This window comes from Daphnia pulicaria, chromosome 1 (genome assembly GCF_021234035.1).
Source record: "Daphnia pulicaria isolate SC F1-1A chromosome 1, SC_F0-13Bv2, whole genome shotgun sequence".
In the NCBI taxonomy this organism is placed as follows: domain Eukaryota; kingdom Metazoa; phylum Arthropoda; class Branchiopoda; order Diplostraca; family Daphniidae; genus Daphnia; species Daphnia pulicaria.
The window spans coordinates 42,277,400-42,289,914 of NC_060913.1; the positions used below are offsets into that span (position 1 = coordinate 42,277,400).

Here is a 12,515-nt window from a genome sequence, read left to right on the forward strand (position 1 = left end):
TTAATGTCAACGGCCATACCACATAGAACTCACCCGGTCTCGTCAGCTCCCGGAAGTTAAGCTATGTCGGGTCCCGTTAGTACTTGGATGGGTGACCGCTTGGGAATACGGGATGCTGTTGGCATGGAATTATTTTATTTTTGTGAATCCAATTGAATTGAAGTGCTTCCCAAGATGGGTGATACTACATGGACTACAATGTATTATTTTGGCATTAGTTGAAAATGGAAGGAACGTATTTTTTACTGGATATTGCCTACTAGACGTCCTCCAACCTCTTTGTTGCTGAAAGATATTTGAAACGCCGTGCGCGAAGCGCACGGCACAGCCGAGAGGCTACTAGACGTCCTCCAACCTCTTTGTTGCTGAAAGATATTTGAAACGCCGTGCGCGAAGCGCACGGCACAGCCGAGAGGCTTGTACGTTGGTGGTTTCTTCGGGCAGCTCTATCTAATCTCTCTGGCTCTGAGATCCTTATGCAACGCAAGCTAAGTAAAGCGCGAAGCGCACGGCACAGCCGAGAGGCTTGTACGTTGGTGGTTTCTTCGGGCAGCTCTATCTAATCTCTCTGACTCTGAGATCCTTATGCAACGCAAGCTAAGTAAGGGAAGCAATCGTTAGCCTTATGACACTTGGATTGTTGGCTCATTGATCGGACATCCCCGGAACGAGAAAATTAAAAATGACAGTTAGCCAAAAATAGTGGCGTTTGGAAATATTATCAAATTTTATATTCGGTTGTCCATTGACAAATGTACTTATATGTCCTCGTTTGTTTGGCTAAGGTTGGTGTGTATTTCGAACAGAAAGTACAGCCGAGAGGCTACTAGACGTCCTCCAACCTCTTTGTTGCTGAAAGATATTTGAAACGCCGTGCGCGAAGCGCACGGCACAGCCGAGAGGCTTGTACGTTGGTGGTTTCTTCGGGCAGCTCTATCTAATCTCTCTGGCTCTGAGATCCTTATGCAACGCAAGCTAAGTAAAGCGCGAAGCGCACGGCACAGCCGAGAGGCTTGTACGTTGGTGGTTTCTTCGGGCAGCTCTATCTAATCTCTCTGACTCTGAGATCCTTATGCAACGCAAGCTAAGTAAGGGAAGCAATCGTTAGCCTTATGACACTTGGATTGTTGGCTCATTGATCGGACATCCCCGGAACGAGAAAATTAAAAATGACAGTTAGCCAAAAATAGTGGCGTTTGGAAATATTATCAAATTTTATATTCGGTTGTCCATTGACAAATGTACTTATATGTCCTCGTTTGTTTGGCTAAGGTTGGTGTGTATTTCGAACAGAAAGTACAGCCGAGAGGCTACTAGACGTCCTCCAACCTCTTTGTTGCTGAAAGATATTTGAAACGCCGTGCGCGAAGCGCACGGCACAGCCGAGAGGCTTGTACGTTGGTGGTTTCTTCGGGCAGCTCTATCTAATCTCTCTGGCTCTGAGATCCTTATGCAACGCAAGCTAAGTAAAGCGCGAAGCGCACGGCACAGCCGAGAGGCTTGTACGTTGGTGGTTTCTTCGGGCAGCTCTATCTAATCTCTCTGACTCTGAGATCCTTATGCAACGCAAGCTAAGTAAGGGAAGCAATCGTTAGCCTTATGACACTTGGATTGTTGGCTCATTGATCGGACATCCCCGGAACGAGAAAATTAAAAATGACAGTTAGCCAAAAATAGTGGCGTTTGGAAATATTATCAAATTTTATATTCGGTTGTCCATTGACAAATGTACTTATATGTCCTCGTTTGTTTGGCTAAGGTTGGTGTGTATTTCGAACAGAAAGTACAGCCGAGAGGCTACTAGACGTCCTCCAACCTCTTTGTTGCTGAAAGATATTTGAAACGCCGTGCGCGAAGCGCACGGCACAGCCGAGAGGCTTGTACGTTGGTGGTTTCTTCGGGCAGCTCTATCTAATCTCTCTGGCTCTGAGATCCTTATGCAACGCAAGCTAAGTAAAGCGCGAAGCGCACGGCACAGCCGAGAGGCTTGTACGTTGGTGGTTTCTTCGGGCAGCTCTATCTAATCTCTCTGACTCTGAGATCCTTATGCAACGCAAGCTAAGTAAGGGAAGCAATCGTTAGCCTTATGACACTTGGATTGTTGGCTCATTGATCGGACATCCCCGGAACGAGAAAATTAAAAATGACAGTTAGCCAAAAATAGTGGCGTTTGGAAATATTATCAAATTTTATATTCGGTTGTCCATTGACAAATGTACTTATATGTCCTCGTTTGTTTGGCTAAGGTTGGTGTGTATTTCGAACAGAAAGTAAGCAAGCATTAGAACTAGATTTAGAGGCGAATATGGTCGGGTAATGGCGACTGAATTGATGTCAACGGCCACACCACATAGAACTCACCCGGTCTCGTCAGCTCCCGGAAGTTAAGCTATGTCGGGTCCCGTTAGTACTTGGATGGGTGACCGCTTGGGAATACGGGATGCTGTTGGCATGGTGTAATTTTATTTTTGCTCCCCAAGTTAGATGAGACATGGAATATAATGTATTCTTTAGGTATTAGTTGAAAAGGGTATTGCTGGGACTTTGATTAATGATACCATATATTGTAGAACGCATGTTTGTTTGATCTCGGTAGTTTTAACGACAAAAAAAAAGATAGAGGTTTGGCTATTTTGTTGAGGCTGTTGCATGACGCCCACTCACTGGCACGATCCCACTACTGCCGAACACGGGAACTTTTGGCTGCTAGGTTTCCCTCCTGACCCACTACGCTCCTCCTTAGCTAACCTGCACCTACTAGATTCCTCTAGCAGATCCATGCTGATGTCAAGCTTAGTGCGGGCACCTGATCAACATGCGGTATCACGAAACAGGGCTCCTAAACTCAAGCCATCCACTCTACCAAGCCTCCCCGAAGCAGGATTATAGGTGCACGCCAAACACCCAGCTGATAAATGGGCTCTCAATCGATAATACATTACTGTAATAAATTGATTTGATGAGCACGCGGATTCTTTATTGTGTCCAAAATTGGTCTCGTCACTTGTTCTATAACTATTAAAGAGCTTCTCGGTGTTTCAATAAATGAACAAAATGCAAGACCTGACAATGTATGTACTGTGTGCGTCAAGTATTGCAAATCTCAATTTAATATTCCGAAATATCGATCTATGCACTGTAATTTACGCCAAAGCTCATTGATCGTACAAACCTTATTTAGAGTTCTGCAAAATAACATTGCATTTAAGATCATACTTCACAGGATCATTTCTGTAGTATATCTTGACTTGTTTCCCACCAGAAACTTGTCTCCTTTCAACCCACGATGACGAGTTAAGACGCTGGTTTCTGAGCGTGAAACAGGCTGTGAGTGTAGCTGTCTCGACAGCATCAAACACAGTCATTGAGGACCGTTTCCGTTAAATCCATGTGAAATAGCGGAAGGAAACTAGCGTGTTCAGAGTGGTTGAGATGATAAAACAAATTTAAATTCTTGAAAATCTAAAGAGATAAATCTTAATAATAATTCCAGGTATTCGTGTCCTTAAATCATCTGCTTGTATGGCAAAATAAATTGTGAAAGTGAGGTTGGTCAATTTGAGGATGTGTCATGACTTTATGATCGTATTGCATTCTTTTAGTTATTGTTATTTAATCATGATTAATTATCGTTCAGAGCTTTTGTCGTCAGGTGGCGTGGCAAAGCCATATTCTGAAAAAAAAGGACCTAGTGTGATAACGAGAGTAAAATTTGCAACGCCTTCAGCGTAAATTGTATCTCCCTTAATACAGTATGAGCATAATAAAACAAATGAAAATGAACTTTATAAGCATCAAGTGGTCGCGTCTGGAAAAATGAACAACTCAATATTTTATAGCATTTCTTGAATGTTTTGAGTGATATGAGTATTCTTCGTACACCACCGGAAATGTGTTGAACCTCAGTGGTTATTTTGGGCAGTAATCCTTGTAACATTATCGCTTCTCGGCCTTTTGGCTAAGATCAAAGTGTAGTATCTGTTCTTATCAGCTTAATATCTGATACGGGTTCAAATGGACCCCAGAATATTAAACTGATTTTTGGCATACGGTGGGAATACAGTGCTTGCACTGCTCCCGCCACGGGTTGACCCGGTATTGCAGTACCTCCGGGATCGGCTCACCCTCTATGAGGGAGAACATATTGAATAAAACAGAAATTGTCTTAGCACCGTATAATAAAAGACCATGTATAATTGCAAAACTGTCATGTAGACATGTTTGTAATTTTTTCTAATTGTATTTTTTTCGTAATATCAAGAAAAGCATAAAAAAATACGTACTTGATTGTGTTAACTAATTAGTACTGTTCATCTTTCGATGTGATGTTTTTTTTTAAAATATGAAGATGCGTGTATTTTCATATGAAAAGTCGATTTTCTTATTTTCTTATTTGCCAATTGGACGACCAAATGAAAAAAAACAAGCAATTTGTTTCTTGAAAAGTATTTGCAAAGATCAAGACCATGAAATAAATACTGAGCTTTATTTACTATATTTTGCTCGAGTTCGTAATTCAAGTCGATGAAAGAAAGTGGGTGGTATTCTCTAAACGTCAGTCAAATACTTGAACACTCTTTGTCAATATTGTTCTGCTGTATACAAAGTATTAAACAAAGTGAAAAAGCATCCACAATCATACTTACCTGGCTCAGAGGCAACCATGATCACCAAGGTGGTTCCTCCAGGGCGAGGCCTTTCCATTGCACTAAGGATGGGCTGACCCTTGCGATTAATCCAAATGTGATTAACTCGGGAGTACAATTTTTGGTAGTGGGGGACTGCGTTCGCGCCGTTCCCTGAACACACTATAAATGTAAGAAAAATTCTTGTCATCTGCCGGAAGTTGAACTAAATCTGGTCCCGTTAGTAAACGGTAGGGTTGACCGCTTGGGAATACGCGAAGCATCAGATTTTCTTTCTGGGAAGAAACAACAAAGTAATGAAATTCATGTTTAGCTACTTTAATATAAATCATCATGGCCAATGGATTGGCCGTGATCGTCTAGTGGTTAGGACCCTACGTTGTGGTACCTACTAGATATGAATCCGTAGTAACCCAGGTTCGAATCCTGGTCACGGCACTGAAAACTGATTTTTCACGTCAACACGCAGATTAACTATAAATTTTGTTTGGTTGGAAAGTAATGCTCGCTCACTTCAATAGTTCATAATGTGAAAAACAATTTGGAATGAAAACCTGAAATTCCCCCTCCCTTTTTTTGTGTGTGCAGGAAGTTGTTGAAATGTATGGAAGAAAAATACACATTTACAGAATTTCAAGTATTTGACCCGATATTAAGACAAAAATTATTTCATGTATGTAATGAACTGTCCCCTGTTGGTATTAGTCCAATGGGAGATGGAAATTAAAATTTGCCTAGGGTAATCTAAATGAATATTTCTGAACGAAATTGTTGGTCCAACACGTCCAAGCAGAACGAATTCAGCAAATGCTTAAGTAGACTTGCTTTTCTGATTATAATTTAGCTTTGCGCAGTGGCAATATCATAACCAATGAGGGTCTCCCGAGGTGTGATTATTGCTAGTTGAAAACTTTAACCAATACCCCGCCACGATGAAGTGAAATAATCTTTGTCGTCGGCAATTTTTGATAGCTCCATCAGGAGCATTTCAGCGTACAAGAAAAAAAAAATTACAGTCAGTTAGAAAAATTGGAGTGTTGCATAGTGTGTTTATAACATTAAACGGTGAAAGTGAAATCGTATAAGTGATTTTTGTTTCCATTTAGTTGGTATTGCACGTCAGACAAGGCTGATTAATTCGTTCGCTGAAGGCCATTAATATCAGTCAGTTGGAACATTGTGAACACGGGGAAAATATTTGAAAAGGTGATTCCAAATGACAAGGTGAAAAGATTCCACCATGTTTAAAGGGGAAGTTCAATAAATTGTTAACCGCTGTAGGGTGAATGTCGGGGTAAACATCTGATCCCACCACCTACGTGTTGGGCTTGTACCATAAAGATCGTTCATTTTTTTCAAAAATAACACTGCGCACAACTGTTTCGTTCAAAAACATGTTAACGAGCTTTATACATGATATTTACTTTAAAATAACTGTACCCATTGATAAAGAATTGCACAAGGATTTTGATATGTAAACGCATGTTTCGAAAAAAAACCTTACAAGCGCACTTCAAAATTTTGAAATGAATATAAATACAAGGCATACCACTGTTATTTACTCTGGTTTCTAATCAATACCCGGATAAATCTTTCGCCTTTTACTAAAGATTTCCGTGGTTAGGAGCATTGATGAGTCTATATGACTTATTTTTTTAACGCCCGGTCTTCTGATTGGGCACTTTGAATAAATGAAAAATTAAAAACGTCTGTATGCGGAAACAAAGATATTCTACTACTACATACTGACAACATTTGTAAAATGACAAACTGATAGTTTTTCGGTGGTTTTGGTAAGATTAGTGTGTATTTCAAAAAGATAAATCTCAAGCACAAGTAATAGATTAGAGGCGAATATGGTCGGGTAATTGCGTCTAGTTTAATGTCAACGGCCATACCACATAGAACTCACCCGGTCTCGTCAGCTCCCGGAAGTTAAGCTATGTCGGGTCCCGTTAGTACTTGGATGGGTGACCGCTTGGGAATACGGGATGCTGTTGGCATGGAATTATTTTATTTTTGTGAATCCAATTGAATTGAAGTGCTTCCCAAGATGGGTGATACTACATGGACTACAATGTATTATTTTGGCATTAGTTGAAAATGGAAGGAACGTATTTTTTACTGGATATTGCCTACTAGACGTCCTCCAACCTCTTTGTTGCTGAAAGATATTTGAAACGCCGTGCGCGAAGCGCACGGCACAGCCGAGAGGCTACTAGACGTCCTCCAACCTCTTTGTTGCTGAAAGATATTTGAAACGCCGTGCGCGAAGCGCACGGCACAGCCGAGAGGCTTGTACGTTGGTGGTTTCTTCGGGCAGCTCTATCTAATCTCTCTGGCTCTGAGATCCTTATGCAACGCAAGCTAAGTAAAGCGCGAAGCGCACGGCACAGCCGAGAGGCTTGTACGTTGGTGGTTTCTTCGGGCAGCTCTATCTAATCTCTCTGACTCTGAGATCCTTATGCAACGCAAGCTAAGTAAGGGAAGCAATCGTTAGCCTTATGACACTTGGATTGTTGGCTCATTGATCGGACATCCCCGGAACGAGAAAATTAAAAATGACAGTTAGCCAAAAATAGTGGCGTTTGGAAATATTATCAAATTTTATATTCGGTTGTCCATTGACAAATGTACTTATATGTCCTCGTTTGTTTGGCTAAGGTTGGTGTGTATTTCGAACAGAAAGTACAGCCGAGAGGCTACTAGACGTCCTCCAACCTCTTTGTTGCTGAAAGATATTTGAAACGCCGTGCGCGAAGCGCACGGCACAGCCGAGAGGCTTGTACGTTGGTGGTTTCTTCGGGCAGCTCTATCTAATCTCTCTGGCTCTGAGATCCTTATGCAACGCAAGCTAAGTAAAGCGCGAAGCGCACGGCACAGCCGAGAGGCTTGTACGTTGGTGGTTTCTTCGGGCAGCTCTATCTAATCTCTCTGACTCTGAGATCCTTATGCAACGCAAGCTAAGTAAGGGAAGCAATCGTTAGCCTTATGACACTTGGATTGTTGGCTCATTGATCGGACATCCCCGGAACGAGAAAATTAAAAATGACAGTTAGCCAAAAATAGTGGCGTTTGGAAATATTATCAAATTTTATATTCGGTTGTCCATTGACAAATGTACTTATATGTCCTCGTTTGTTTGGCTAAGGTTGGTGTGTATTTCGAACAGAAAGTACAGCCGAGAGGCTACTAGACGTCCTCCAACCTCTTTGTTGCTGAAAGATATTTGAAACGCCGTGCGCGAAGCGCACGGCACAGCCGAGAGGCTTGTACGTTGGTGGTTTCTTCGGGCAGCTCTATCTAATCTCTCTGGCTCTGAGATCCTTATGCAACGCAAGCTAAGTAAAGCGCGAAGCGCACGGCACAGCCGAGAGGCTTGTACGTTGGTGGTTTCTTCGGGCAGCTCTATCTAATCTCTCTGACTCTGAGATCCTTATGCAACGCAAGCTAAGTAAGGGAAGCAATCGTTAGCCTTATGACACTTGGATTGTTGGCTCATTGATCGGACATCCCCGGAACGAGAAAATTAAAAATGACAGTTAGCCAAAAATAGTGGCGTTTGGAAATATTATCAAATTTTATATTCGGTTGTCCATTGACAAATGTACTTATAAGTCCTCGTTTGTTTGGCTAAGGTTGGTGTGTATTTCGAACAGAAAGTACAGCCGAGAGGCTACTAGACGTCCTCCAACCTCTTTGTTGCTGAAAGATATTTGAAACGGCCGTGCGCGAAGCGCACGGCACAGCCGAGAGGCTTGTACGTTGGTGGTTTCTTCGGGCAGCTCTATCTAATCTCTCTGGCTCTGAGATCCTTATGCAACGCAAGCTAAGTAAAGCGCGAAGCGCACGGCACAGCCGAGAGGCTTGTACGTTGGTGGTTTCTTCGGGCAGCTCTATCTAATCTCTCTGACTCTGAGATCCTTATGCAACGCAAGCTAAGTAAGGGAAGCAATCGTTAGCCTTATGACACTTGGATTGTTGGCTCATTGATCGGACATCCCCGGAACGAGAAAATTAAAAATGACAGTTAGCCAAAAATAGTGGCGTTTGGAAATATTATCAAATTTTATATTCGGTTGTCCATTGACAAATGTACTTATATGTCCTCGTTTGTTTGGCTAAGGTTGGTGTGTATTTCGAACAGAAAGTAAGCAAGCATTAGAACTAGATTTAGAGGCGAATATGGTCGGGTAATGGCGACTGAATTGATGTCAACGGCCACACCACATAGAACTCACCCGGTCTCGTCAGCTCCCGGAAGTTAAGCTATGTCGGGTCCCGTTAGTACTTGGATGGGTGACCGCTTGGGAATACGGGATGCTGTTGGCATGGTGTAATTTTATTTTTGCTCCCCAAGTTAGATGAGACATGGAATATAATGTATTCTTTAGGTATTAGTTGAAAAGGGTATTGCTGGGACTTTGATTAATGATACCATATATTGTAGAACGCATGTTTGTTTGATCTCGGTAGTTTTAACGACAAAAAAAAAGATAGAGGTTTGGCTATTTTGTTGAGGCTGTTGCATGACGCCACTCACTGGCACGATCCCACTACTGCCGAACACGGGAACTTTTGGCTGCTAGGTTTCCCTCCTGACCCACTACGCTCCTCCTTAGCTAACCTGCACCTACTAGATTCCTCTAGCAGATCCATGCTGATGTCAAGCTTAGTGCGGGCACCTGATCAACATGCGGTATCACGAAACAGGGCTCCTAAACTCAAGCCATCCACTCTACCAAGCCTCCCCGAAGCAGGATTATAGGTGCACGCCAAACACCCAGCTGATAAATGGGCTCTCAATCGATAATACATTACTGTAATAAATTGATTTGATGAGCACGCGGATTCTTTATTGTGTCCAAAATTGGTCTCGTCACTTGTTCTATAACTATTAAAGAGCTTCTCGGTGTTTCAATAAATGAACAAAATGCAAGACCTGACAATGTATGTACTGTGTGCGTCAAGTATTGCAAATCTCAATTTAATATTCCGAAATATCGATCTATGCACTGTAATTTACGCCAAAGCTCATTGATCGTACAAACCTTATTTAGAGTTCTGCAAAATAACATTGCATTTAAGATCATACTTCACAGGATCATTTCTGTAGTATATCTTGACTTGTTTCCCACCAGAAACTTGTCTCCTTTCAACCCACGATGACGAGTTAAGACGCTGGTTTCTGAGCGTGAAACAGGCTGTGAGTGTAGCTGTCTCGACAGCATCAAACACAGTCATTGAGGACCGTTTCCGTTAAATCCATGTGAAATAGCGGAAGGAAACTAGCGTGTTCAGAGTGGTTGAGATGATAAAACAAATTTAAATTCTTGAAAATCTAAAGAGATAAATCTTAATAATAATTCCAGGTATTCGTGTCCTTAAATCATCTGCTTGTATGGCAAAATAAATTGTGAAAGTGAGGTTGGTCAATTTGAGGATGTGTCATGACTTTATGATCGTATTGCATTCTTTTAGTTATTGTTATTTAATCATGATTAATTATCGTTCAGAGCTTTTGTCGTCAGGTGGCCGTGGCAAAGCCATATTCTGAAAAAAAAGGACCTAGTGTGATAACGAGAGTAAAATTTGCAACGCCTTCAGCGTAAATTGTATCTCCCTTAATACAGTATGAGCATAATAAAACAAATGAAAATGAACTTTATAAGCATCAAGTGGTCGCGTCTGGAAAAATGAACAACTCAATATTTTATAGCAATTTCTTGAATGTTTTGAGTGATATGAGTATTCTTCGTACACCACCGGAAATGTGTTGAACCTCAGTGGTTATTTTGGGCAGTAATCCTTGTAACATTATCGCTTCTCGGCCTTTTGGCTAAGATCAAAGTGTAGTATCTGTTCTTATCAGCTTAATATCTGATACGGGTTCAAATGGACCCCAGAATATTAAACTGATTTTTGGCATACGGTGGGAATACAGTGCTTGCACTGCTCCCGCCACGGGTTGACCCGGTATTGCAGTACCTCCGGGATCGGCTCACCCTCTATGAGGGAGAACATATTGAATAAAACAGAAATTGTCTTAGCACCGTATAATAAAAGACCATGTATAATTGCAAAACTGTCATGTAGACATGTTTGTAATTTTTTCTAATTGTATTTTTTTCGTAATATCAAGAAAAGCATAAAAAAATACGTACTTGATTGTGTTAACTAATTAGTACTGTTCATCTTTCGATGTGATGTTTTTTTTTAAAATATGAAGATGCGTGTATTTTCATATGAAAAGTCGATTTTCTTATTTTCTTATTTGCCAATTGGACGACCAAATGAAAAAAAACAAGCAATTTGTTTCTTGAAAAGTATTTGCAAAGATCAAGACCATGAAATAAATACTGAGCTTTATTTACTATATTTTGCTCGAGTTCGTAATTCAAGTCGATGAAAGAAAGTGGGTGGTATTCTCTAAACGTCAGTCAAAATACTTGAACACTCTTTGTCAATATTGTTCTGCTGTATACAAAGTATTAAACAAAGTGAAAAAGCATCCACAATCATACTTACCTGGCTCAGAGGCAACCATGATCACCAAGGTGGTTCCTCCAGGGCGAGGCCTTTCCATTGCACTAAGGATGGGCTGACCCTTGCGATTAATCCAAATGTGATTAACTCGGGAGTACAATTTTTGGTAGTGGGGGACTGCGTTCGCGCCGTTCCCTGAACACAACTATAAATGTAAGAAAAATTCTTGTCATCTGCCGGAAGTTGAACTAAATCTGGTCCCGTTAGTAAACGGTAGGGTTGACCGCTTGGGAATACGCGAAGCATCAGATTTTCTTTCTGGGAAGAAACAACAAAGTAATGAAATTCATGTTTAGCTACTTTAATATAAATCATCATGGCCAATGGATTGGCCGTGATCGTCTAGTGGTTAGGACCCTACGTTGTGGTACCTACTAGATATGAATCCGTAGTAACCCAGGTTCGAATCCTGGTCACGGCACTGAAAACTGATTTTTCACGTCAACACGCAGATTAACTATAAATTTTGTTTGGTTGGAAAGTAATGCTCGCTCACTTCAATAGTTCATAATGTGAAAAACAATTTGGAATGAAAACCTGAAATTCCCCCCTCCCTTTTTTGTGTGTGCAGGAAGTTGTTGAAATGTATGGAAGAAAAATACACATTTACAGAATTTCAAGTATTTGACCCGATATTAAGACAAAAATTATTTCATGTATGTAATGAACTGTCCCCTGTTGGTATTAGTCCAATGGGAGATGGAAATTAAAATTTGCCTAGGGTAATCTAAATGAATATTTCTGAACGAAATTGTTGGTCCAACACGTCCATGCAGAACGAATTCAGCAAATGCTTAAGTAGACTTGCTTTTCTGATTATAATTTAGCTTTGCGCAGTGGCAATATCATAACCAATGAGGGTCTCCCGAGGTGTGATTATTGCTAGTTGAAAAACTTTAACCAATACCCCGCCACGATGAAGTGAAATAATCTTTGTCGTCGGCAATTTTTGATAGCTCCATCAGGAGCATTTCAGCGTACAAGAAAAAAAAAATTACAGTCAGTTAGAAAAAATTGGAGTGTTGCATAGTGTGTTTATAACATTAAACGGTGAAAGTGAAATCGTATAAGTGATTTTTGTTTCCATTTAGTTGGTATTGCACGTCAGACAAGGCTGATTAATTCGTTCGCTGAAGGCCATTAATATCAGTCAGTTGGAACATTGTGAACACGGGGAAAATATTTGAAAAGGTGATTCCAAATGACAAGGTGAAAAGATTCCACCATGTTTAAAGGGGAAGTTCAATAAATTGTTAACCGCTGTAGGGTGAATGTCGGGGTAAACATCTGATCCCACCAACCTACGTGTTGGGCTTGTACCCC

At 41.0% G+C, this 12,515-nt stretch overlaps 15 non-coding genes across 15 annotated transcripts; all 15 read left to right on the top strand.

The window, feature by feature from the left end:
- Nucleotides 1-5: 5 nt before the first annotated feature.
- Nucleotides 6-124, top strand: LOC124323048. The gene has a single exon (XR_006915295.1). It is a non-coding gene; the product is annotated as a 5S ribosomal RNA (ribosomal RNA).
- A 2,209-nt stretch (nucleotides 125-2,333) lies between these two features.
- Nucleotides 2,334-2,452, top strand: LOC124323099. Its single transcript, XR_006915344.1, has one exon. It is a non-coding gene; the product is annotated as a 5S ribosomal RNA (ribosomal RNA).
- A 754-nt stretch (nucleotides 2,453-3,206) lies between these two features.
- LOC124322537 lies at nucleotides 3,207-3,428 on the top strand. The gene has a single exon (XR_006914817.1). It is a non-coding gene; the product is annotated as a small nucleolar RNA U3 (small nucleolar RNA).
- Nucleotides 3,429-3,938: 510 nt separating this feature from the next.
- On the top strand, nucleotides 3,939-4,129 carry LOC124322265. Its single transcript, XR_006914611.1, has one exon. It is a non-coding gene; the product is annotated as a U2 spliceosomal RNA (small nuclear RNA).
- Nucleotides 4,130-4,638: 509 nt separating this feature from the next.
- LOC124322115 lies at nucleotides 4,639-4,802 on the top strand. Its single transcript, XR_006914467.1, has one exon. It is a non-coding gene; the product is annotated as a U1 spliceosomal RNA (small nuclear RNA).
- A 192-nt stretch (nucleotides 4,803-4,994) lies between these two features.
- Nucleotides 4,995-5,084, top strand: Trnah-gug. Its single transcript is given in 2 exon segments — nucleotides 4,995-5,031; nucleotides 5,050-5,084. It is a non-coding gene; the product is annotated as a tRNA-His (tRNA).
- A 404-nt stretch (nucleotides 5,085-5,488) lies between these two features.
- On the top strand, nucleotides 5,489-5,630 carry LOC124322744. The gene has a single exon (XR_006915011.1). It is a non-coding gene; the product is annotated as a U4 spliceosomal RNA (small nuclear RNA).
- Nucleotides 5,631-6,204: 574 nt separating this feature from the next.
- LOC124322938 lies at nucleotides 6,205-6,327 on the top strand. The gene has a single exon (XR_006915190.1). It is a non-coding gene; the product is annotated as a U5 spliceosomal RNA (small nuclear RNA).
- A 203-nt stretch (nucleotides 6,328-6,530) lies between these two features.
- On the top strand, nucleotides 6,531-6,649 carry LOC124323049. Its single transcript, XR_006915296.1, has one exon. It is a non-coding gene; the product is annotated as a 5S ribosomal RNA (ribosomal RNA).
- A 2,210-nt stretch (nucleotides 6,650-8,859) lies between these two features.
- Nucleotides 8,860-8,978, top strand: LOC124323100. The gene has a single exon (XR_006915345.1). It is a non-coding gene; the product is annotated as a 5S ribosomal RNA (ribosomal RNA).
- Nucleotides 8,979-9,731: 753 nt separating this feature from the next.
- On the top strand, nucleotides 9,732-9,953 carry LOC124322538. The gene has a single exon (XR_006914818.1). It is a non-coding gene; the product is annotated as a small nucleolar RNA U3 (small nucleolar RNA).
- Nucleotides 9,954-10,465: 512 nt separating this feature from the next.
- On the top strand, nucleotides 10,466-10,656 carry LOC124322267. Its single transcript, XR_006914612.1, has one exon. It is a non-coding gene; the product is annotated as a U2 spliceosomal RNA (small nuclear RNA).
- Nucleotides 10,657-11,166: 510 nt separating this feature from the next.
- LOC124322116 lies at nucleotides 11,167-11,330 on the top strand. The gene has a single exon (XR_006914468.1). It is a non-coding gene; the product is annotated as a U1 spliceosomal RNA (small nuclear RNA).
- A 193-nt stretch (nucleotides 11,331-11,523) lies between these two features.
- On the top strand, nucleotides 11,524-11,613 carry Trnah-gug. The gene is given in 2 exon segments: nucleotides 11,524-11,560; nucleotides 11,579-11,613. It is a non-coding gene; the product is annotated as a tRNA-His (tRNA).
- Nucleotides 11,614-12,017: 404 nt separating this feature from the next.
- Nucleotides 12,018-12,160, top strand: LOC124322766. The gene has a single exon (XR_006915031.1). It is a non-coding gene; the product is annotated as a U4 spliceosomal RNA (small nuclear RNA).
- The last annotated feature ends 355 nt before the right edge of the window (nucleotides 12,161-12,515 follow it).